We start from the raw sequence: 10446 nt of genomic DNA, 5'->3' as shown, positions 1-10446 counted from the left end.
TGTCGAAATTTAAAAATCTTCGAAATTTTCGTCGAAATTTCCTTGAAACCTGAAATTTTATTCCTTGGTAGTATGTAATAAGCATGCATGTAATCATTATAGTATGTAATAAGCATGCATGTAAAGGGATCGTGTTATTGTGCAAATCCATATGTGATATAGGGTCAGTATGGTATTACTGTGACGAAAAACAGCTGTAAAGTAAAATCAGTTGTAAAGTAAAGCAGTTGAGTGTTTGGTAAACTATGTTTTCAAAAGTGTTATGAGTGCAAAAAACAATATCAAAGTGTTTGGTAAATGTTAATGTAAAAGTGATGTGACTATGTATAATTATTAAAATAGACATGATGCTGAAAGTGTCTTTCATTTATTTTTTTGGTAAAAATAAAATGTTTTTTTTACTTGTTTTTTAAATTTTTGGCTACAAATTTTTATTAGCATTAATTTTTCTAAGAACAACATTATTAAATAAGTATGCCTATTATTTTTTTAGGTATATTATAATTTTAATCGTACAAATAAAATATCATAATTAATTATCACAATATAAAATATAACTAACAATAGACATATTTTTTAATTTAAGATAAACAAATAAAAATTATAGAAATCAATGAGGGTATTATGGGTAACATAAAATATTTATTGTTGCTGTGATTCACTGCAGCTTTCAAAAGCACCTAGAAACCTGTTTTCTGTTTTTGTTGGGGGAGTTAAGAATTGTAGAGAAAATCAATTTTTAATTTTTTTACCAAACACCAAAACTAGTGTAGGTGATTGAGAATTGTCATTCACAGCAACTTTTGAGTCCTCCACTACAATCTCAAACGAGGCCATAGACACAATTGTGATTAGGGGTGGGTAAATATAATTGAAAAATTGAAGAATCGATAAGTTCAAACCGATTTGGTTTCGATTTATAAATCTCATTTCGATGGTTATAACTGAACCAAACTAAAGGTTATTTATTACTCCAAATATTTATTTATTATTTTTAACACTTATTTATATATATTTGTGTTAAATAAAGCCCATGAACTGAAAACATTTTTAATTATATTCTATTTTTAAAAAAAATATTTAATTAATATCAAAATTTGGGGCTCAAATCCATTTGAAATTTGGGCTTTCTTTGAATATTTTTTCATAAAATATTTGACCCAGTTCAAACAAAATTAATTGACTGAACCAAACCCATACCATTGGTTAACCAAACCGGTAGTTTAGAGTGCTATGTGGTTTTGTTATGGTTATAGGAATTTCAATGCCAACCATGTAGGGGTCGGCAAGCCCGGCCCAAATTTTTCGGGTTCGGGTCGGGCTCGGGCTTGAATTATAGGAGTCCAATAGGGCTTTCGGGCTAGGCTTGGGCTTTAATACACAAGCCCAAGGTCCGCCCATCGGGCTAGGCTTGTTTAGACACATATATATCTTTAATAAAAAAATATAGGATTTTGGCTATGTTGTGATTTTAACCAACTGAGCTGACTAGTTCATTTGTCAAGTTTGTGAATCATAACATATTTAATAGCTCTTTCGTTTGTTTACTTCAATAAATTATTAATATGCTTATTAAGTTATTATATAATACTATTATGTTAGAATAGTTAAATACCATAAATAATAAACTTTTAAAATTATATAAAACATTACAACTATAATAAAACATAGAGATAATTACAGATTTAGTCCACTTATTTTATACCTAGTTTAATTTTGGTCCACGATCTTTTTTAAGTTCTGTTTTGGTCCACTAATTGTTTTACTTGTCTCGTCTTTTACCCTATCAAATCTCAGCTAAATTCAGCAAACATATACTTGTTTTAAAGCTATGCATCTCCTCTTTACAACTATATAAAGATCATTCAAATTGGAGTTCTAAAACTAAAGATAATTAGTCTCAAAGTAGGGTACCTGAAACTATCAATTTCTCCTAGAAAATTTTCAAATTTTTCAAACTTCACAAAACTTCAATTCTCTTTGATTCTAATACTCAAAATTGGTTTTTATGACTAAAAAATGATAAAATATAACTTATACTTCAATTATAATTGAAGAAAACATAATCAAAATGATTTAAAATCACAACTTAAAAAAAATTATGGACCAAAATTGAACTTAAAAAAGATCGTGAACCAAAATTGAACTAGGTATAAAATAAGTGGACCAAATTTGTAATTTCCTCTAAAACATAAATGTACATATGTTTTATTATATATTTTATTACATATTTTTATAAATAAATGATGCAATTGTGTTTTTAACGATCTGAACCGTTCAAATTTTAGTTCCTCACTCAAAGATAATTCGTGCAAAAAATGAGCTCAATCGGAGATGTAAAAGTGACATAACAGTGATCGAATTAATGAACGATCGTGGTTTTTCTAATGATGATCGAATGGGTAGATGAATTTTGATTTGACTGATTTTTTGTAAGGATGATCTTTGACTATGAACATAGAAAATGAAGGGTCAGATTGTTGAAATCACGTTGTGGTCTTCATAATTATGGAAATAACAAAGTTTCAACGGGAAATTTATTAGAATTATACTCTTCAAATGTATTTATATGTAGAAGCTCACATATTGATTGTGTTTTCAACGATCCGAACCGTTCAAACTTTAGTTCCCTACTCAAAGAGAATCCTTGCCAAAAATTAGCTCATTCGGAGATGTAAGAGTGAAGTAACGGTGGTCGAATTAATGAATGATCGTGGTTTTTCTAATGATAATCGAACATTTGAACGGGTAAATGAATTCCTATTTGGCCAATTTTTTGTAAAGATGATTTTTGAACGGTTTAGATCGTTGAATTAATGAACGATCGTGGTTTAATAACTTTAATTATAGTTGTATTATAAAAGTTTATTATAATAACTTAAATAACTATAGTTGTAAATTTGTAATGTTGTATATAAGTTTAAAAGTTTATTATTTATGGTATTACACAATTTACACTATTACTATTTACTAACATTATATGATTATAGTACTATATAATAAGTTAATAAGCATATTAATAATTTATTAGAGTATACAAACGAAAAACTTATTAAATATGTAATGATTCATCAATTAAACAAATAAACTAGTCAGTTCAGTTTGTTCCATGAGGTCTTATGTTCCATTCACAACATAGCCAAAATCCTATATTTTTTTATTGAAGATATATTATGTGTAACTGGGTTTTGAGCCGGGCCTAAGCGGGCAGGCTTCGGGCGGCCCGTGGGCTTCAAGGGGATGGCTCAAGCCCAACCCAATGACTATTCGGGCCGAGTCTGGCCGGCCCAAATTTCGGGCCAGATCAGGCTTCGGCCCCAATGGGCCGGGCGGGCTTCGGGTGGGCTTCGGGCCTTGGACTTTTTGGTGACCCCTACAACCATGTCAGTTTGGATATAGGTTTGGAGTTCACGGTTTAGTTAATTAAACTGTTCACACTTCTAGTTGTGATCTTTGGATGAGTTTTGAGAGTACACCATTGAAAAGTAGGTTATAGTTTTCATCCTTAAATAGTGAATGTATGATATTTCAATATCTAAAAAAAACTCTCCCCAAATGTGTTAGAGATTTAAAGGTTGATTTTTTTTTTTTTTTTTTGTGAGAGATTTAGAGGTTGATTGGCCACCAGATCATGTTATTAGGTCATGTAATGAAGGTCTATTTTGTCCAAAAACAAAGATCGGTAAACTACACTGAAAACAGAACGCATGATGGAATTTAGCAGTCAAAGTGTATGCATGTTGTATTATCACTCATGGATTCATTTTTACTCACCTATATTACCACCATGGTGGATGCAGATGACACGTGTCACTCATCCATTATAGTAGTAATGCCCATCTTCATATTTTTGTGGTGAGTAAAAATAGACTCTATCACTCGTTGAGTATGAGTGGTTTAGAATCAGACCCCAAAAAGAAATTTATAAAGAAAAAGAAAGAGAAATGTTAAGACTAGCTGTGTCGGCAAGAGAGAAAAGGCACATGCTGTGTAAGCTCCCGTGACAATGTGACATTCATTATTCATTAACAAAGAAGAAAAAGCAGAAAAAGAAGAATGCGACATTGAAGAAAGGTCTGCACTCAGTTCTGCAGAAGTTGTTGGTGTCTTTATTATTATTTATGATTTTCAATCTTGGTTTTTTTACCTTGCATTGATCACGAGTTCACGACAAAAGCTGGGCTTTCTGACGAATCTACCAAACTACCATAATAGTGTACTATATTCTACTGTGCTGCTTATAAATCTGGATCACATTTTGGCATTACATTTGATGCTTGCAAATTTGTCCTTGACAACGTTTTTCGTTTTTGGTGCGAACGTTTTGCATGAGATACGAATACATGATACGATTTAATATTTATATATTTTAGCAAAAATAAAAAATAAAATATTAGATTAAATATCAAATATAAATAATTTTTCAGAAAAGTAGTAAGATACTAATTTTTTTTAAATTTTGGTACTAACCTAGAGTAAACTATTTATGATTAGCTCACAAATTAGTTTGAAATACAGTTGTGACTGTTTCAAATTCATGAAAATTCAAAATTTATAAGGTTTTAATGTTTTTTATTTAGGTTTGGGGGATAAAGTCTTATAACTCAAAGACTAAACATTAAAGTTTAAACCTTGTAAATATTGAAAAAACAACAAATCAATAAAAAAATTATGATTGTTAGACAATCACAATTCGGTATAATCTTGTTTTTAAAAATTGGTATCTAAACTGAAATTTAATATCTAAAGTGAAATGATATAAATATTTTAATAGTTAAAATGAAAAAACATTACAATTTAATACTTAAACTCAATGGACCTAAAAAAAAATTGAATTTAACATGTTTAATGCTAAAAATTACATCTGCATCACATGTGTTATACCATATTTATTTCCTTTCTTGTTTGGGTTTGTTTGTTTGTTTATTTCTATTTTTTTTTTCTTTCTTTTAATTTTTGATAAGGTGACTACTGGTTACTGCAATTTTTTTTGTACAACGGAGGCACTACTGGTTAATGCATTAATACACACTTTTCCCCATGTTCCTGGAAGTTGTGCTATAAAGAGTGTTTGTCCTTTTTTCTGGAAATAGAGAAAAGTTAAAGAAAAGGTTAAAGGTGAGTGCATTTATTCCTTTTACTTCAAGTAAAAGTCTGTTTTAAATTTTTAATCACGGATGTGTACGTTCTTTTTCGAGTTGTTTGATTCGCATTTTACTAGAGAAATTATTGATATTTTCATATTTATAAATTACTCAATCTAATTTTTTGTAATTCTATTTTAAGCACAATTGATCAAGAAAGGTGTTATTGACACTCTCAAAAAGTCATCATGCTTTCCTCTTATTTATTTTATTATTTTAATGATACAAATTGCCCTCATTCTAATTTTTTTGAAATTTCTAGCTTCATATGGCATTGTATAATACAACCATGATTGTTTATTTTTCTGTTTGTGCACCCAGAAAATGCATGAAACATAAGAGATTATGAAGCAACCAAACTAACTTAATTGACTAGTAGTAGCAGGCTCCTATTTCATTTTTTCAATATATCCTCCTCCTCTGCAACCAAGCAGGGGATTAATCCTTTTGACCCTCTTTATCAACATGCTTCCCACTTCTCTAAGGGCATGTTTGGTATTATTCAAAAAAAAAATTTTTTTAAACAAAAAAATAAGTTTTAATCAAGAAAACGTGTTTGGTAGACCATTTTCAAAAACAGTTTTTAGGAAAAAAAAATTCAAAAACATGTCTTTTTAAAAAAATGATAAAACATCGTTTTTTTTTTTTTAACTTTCTTATTTCTTAGCTATCATCATTTTTTAAATTTAAAAATTATTTTCAAATTTCATACCAAATAAGTTTTCAAATTTTAAAAATTAATTTTGAAAACTCACATTTAAAAAAAAATCTTAATTTTTGAAAAAAAAAATTGAATAGGATACCAAACGGGGCCTAAATTCGAACCTCTTTTTTTTTTTTTCGCTCTCTCTCTCTAAGTTTGTTTTTATCTGCTACACAACAAAACAATTTTGGATTTAGCTCTTGAGTTTCCTAAGCCATAAGCTCCACAATCTTAATTTTAAGCCCTAAATTTCATTTATAAACCCTAAACCTTATTTCTAAGCCATAAATCTCATTTCTAAACCTTAGATCGGATTAAGGATAACGTTGTATTTTCATACTAATAAGTAATGAAAAAAATAGAATGGCCAAATTGGTAATTTTTGATGTATCAAAATACACGATATTAGTAAATGAATTTCAAAAAATGGGGGGTAAAATTTGGAAACTCATCGACCTTAATGGGAGAAAAATGTCCACAATGACTATTTTGTAAAATTGAAATATTTTATTAATTTAAATGAATTTGCTAATTTATTTTTGGTTGTAAGTTAATTTCCGGTTTGAAATTTTTATTTCTTTTTGGTGCATCAAAGTTAATTAACTTGCATTAATTTAGCTCATGTACGGAAGACAGTCGTATGCAAATTTTGATGGTCAGTAGACAAGTACTCAGTGGATCAAACTATCTTTCTAGCATCAATTCAATCATTAATCAATTACTTTTCACCATTGGTTATTTCAAATAAGTTCTTTATTATATTCCTTTGACAGAATGACAGTGGTATATAATTATAGGTCACAAGAATTAATATATATTATGGTATTCAAATGTCTTCAGAGCTTGTTTGGTACGTCGGATTATATTGACTAATTTCTATCGGATAATATTAATTTATCCAGAATATTATCAGGCATTTAATATTGTTCTGAATAAACAGTCTAACTAAGTTATATTGTATTTGGTGCTCTTTCGAATAGCAGTGAATCAGACTATTTTTTTTAATTTTTTGATAACTTAGTGAAAATTAAAATTCATATGACAAATTATTTTTGGCAAGATTCATATGACAAGATTTTTTTTGTCCTTTGTTTTTGCCAAGAAGATAATTAGTGCGTTTTTTTTTTCTCAAGTCTTTATAATTAAGCATGTATTATCTAATCCTAAGTGTGTGAGTTGTATTAGTTAGTTAGGTAAGGAGAGTATTAAAAGTCTAGTCCGGTTAACATAGTCAAGTAATTAAATAATACAAGTTGACACCAAATAATTGACATGGACTATTTATTCATATCCAGAGTCTAATACGATGTATCAAACATGCTCATATAGTGCTGCTGTCTATTATTATTTCTAGGAAATTTAAAAAGGATTTTGATAAGCGATGCAAGGACTTTTTGTCTCTGAAATTGAGTTCCAGATTTTTAGAGTTAACCCTTTTCACACATGATCACTTTGTGAGTGACAAAATTAGTAATGTGCAAAATAGATGGTATTTGTGATATATGAAGAGACCATCTACCGGAAGCACATGCACCACATTTATACATACACTATTCAAGATTCTTATTAGATTATCAAACATTCGGTAAGAGAACTGTTCATAGATGTGATAGTCTATTTATTTTGTGTTTCATTTGAGTCCTTTGAAGCTAGCTGACCACTCTTCCATTAGGTTTATCATAGTTTATCTCCAATTATTACCATGCATGTCTTAATTAGACTAATTTGTGCAAGAAGAGAATCCATGGATCATATTTTCGTTTATCATGTGAATGGAATCTCAGCAGATCGATGGTGGTGAAAAAAGTAGGATAAAACAAACCTAAGTTAGTGTTTAGATCCGGTTGGAATAAATTCCACCTTATACAACATATCAACATAATTTTAAGAATGCATTAATTTCAAGTTACTGATAAGCTAAATACTTAACTAAAACCACCCTAAAACACAAACTTAACTTAACTTTCTAGAAGGCCCAAGATTTCAACACAACAAACATAAAAAATACCAAGCGTGTCCCTAACACAAACCCAACCAACCCATTCAAACAGCTTCAGCAAGCGTCAAAATGAAATACAATTAGATACTTATGTAAGTCCCTATTCGTCATGAAACACAATTAGTTTGGAAAAATAAGGCTTATATAGACATCTATTTAAGCTTTATTGGCATTTACTTTCAACCCTAAATTGAATATGTTAAATAGCGAATAGAGGCTTAAATAGACATCTAGGTGGACTAAAATGTCCGAAATCTCACTCATTTGCAGAGCACATGCTTCTACGTTAGAGTTTCCATTAACAATTTAAACAAAGTTAATAATTTAACCTTAATTGATATTGTATTGAAAATACACAATTGAAATCAGTAATCCAAAATAAAAATTTCATAAAAGTAGGTGTATCTCGCAATCTATTTATTTGTCAGATATGACATTATAGACAATCTCTTGGTTTGGGTAAGACAAAAATTGGTTGTGCCACCCATAATATACGGTACAAACTACAATCACATGTAGCTCCATGTATGTTTGTGCATTATATCAATGACATATAGACAAAAATCAACCAAGAGGTTGACTCTTATAATAAATGGTTGAACCTGTGAGCTTGACTACACTTGGAGTCTTTTGGAGGATCTGTTTAATTAAATTTGTTTTTATATCCCTGCTAAGTCAGAGAACTTACTGTGAACGAGAGGAGAAAGTCACCAAAGAGACAAAAAAATCCCATCACAAACATGCTATAAAGCTTATCTTCTTTCCACCTTCCCCTTTCCATATGCAATTCTTCTCTATCACTATATTTAAGTAATCAAATCGATCTTTAGCAAATATAATAAAGAATCTGCACAGATGAGTCGTGTTTAGAAAAAAAAAAAAAAAAAAAAAAAAAAAAACATAAAATGAGCTCTAAATTTAGATATTCTAAATTCGGTGTATGCAAAAATATTCGAATTTACTTGTTAGGTACAATTTGCAAGCCGACTAAATATATTCAAATCTTGTCTTAAATTTGTTAAACTAATGAGAAAACATATCATGATAATTTTTATCCTTAAAGAAAAACAATTGAAAGACACCCTTGGATAACCTATAGATCTCTGTCTTTTTTCTTATTGCTTTTTTCTACTTTGAGAGACTGATTGATACACAGAGAGAGACAGAGAGGGAAAAAGTGGGAGAGATGCTTTCTGAATCAATCACAGTCCAAAAGGGAAAATGCCATTCCATGTTAAGATATATCTTTGCAAACATAAAGTGGGTTTTCTTAAAAAATCTAGATTTGGAATGATATTGATATGGTCCTTCACATTATTTTAGTATGAGCCACTTCTTTCACCATGCATTATCGATTTTTAAATAGCATAAAGCTGAAAAATGTTGATATGGATTATGGGTTAAACTTGGGCATTACAGTAACCTAATATTTAATCACATACTGGAGTAACTGGACTATGGGGTAGATTCCCATTAGGTTCCAGAGCATATTTTGGTCAGGACCAGGTTCCTAGCTAGTGAAACTCTGGCTGTCTGGCTCTCTAGCTGGCTAGTTTATTATATAGTATTGAAAATGACCCTCTGTGCTCCATCATCATGATTCCCAATATCCAGTTGTGCCCCACTAGAAGTCGCAAGCATGGCAAGTACTGTTTGCTTTTTTTTTTTTTTTTTGGTACAACATGCCGAAACCCAAAAAAAAACCTAACAACTACAGCTAGGATAAGGAGTATCAATAGCATTAGCAGAAAGTAGGGCTGTTCATCCATCAGTTCGGTTCGATACAGGGGCTTATCAAAAAAAAAAAAAAATTTCGGTATTTTTCAGTTTCGTTATTTTTCGGTTTAGTAATTTTTGGTAAACTTCAGTTTTCGGTAATTTTGGTATCGAATACTTTCGGTTCATTTTCGATTTACTTTGATGTATCTTCGATTTATTTTTTGTATATCTTCAGTTAATTTTTGGTTTAATTATAATAATAATAATAATTAGAGGAAATTACAGATTTGGTCTACTTATTTTATACCTAGTTCAATTTTGGTCCATGATCTTTTTTAAGTTATGTTTTGGTCCACTAATTGTTCTATTTGTTCAATAAATGTCTAGATTTCTGACTTTAAATCCTTTGGCTTGTGTTTTCTTCAATTATAATTAAAGTATAAGTTATATTTCATCATTTCTTAGTCATGGGAACCAATTTAGAGTATTAGAATTTAAGAGAATTGAGATTGAGTGAAGTTTGAAAAATTGGCCGTTTCGGGTACCCTACTTTGGGGTCAATTATCTTGAGTTTTAGAACTCCAACTTGAATAATCTTTATATGGTTGTAAAATGGAGATGCATAGCTTTAAAATAAGTATATGTTTGTTGAATTTGAGTGTGATTTGATAGGGTAAAAGGGAGGCCTTTCACAAATCTGGACCTTTATTGAACAAGTGAAACAATTAGTGAACCAAAACAGAACTTAAAAAAAATCGTGAACCAAAATTGAACTAGGTATAAAATAAGTGGACTAAATCTATAATTTCCCCTACTAATTATTATATACCAATATAAATTAAAATTTAATAAACTATAATGCATAAAATATAATGTTTGAT

The sequence above is a fragment of the Dryas octopetala genome, chromosome 3, assembly GCF_963921425.1.
Source record: "Dryas octopetala chromosome 3, drDryOcto1.1, whole genome shotgun sequence".
Taxonomy (NCBI): Eukaryota; Viridiplantae; Streptophyta; class Magnoliopsida; order Rosales; family Rosaceae; genus Dryas; species Dryas octopetala.
The sequence above is the reverse complement of the archived record's forward strand: the minus strand, read 5'-3'. Positions refer to the sequence as shown.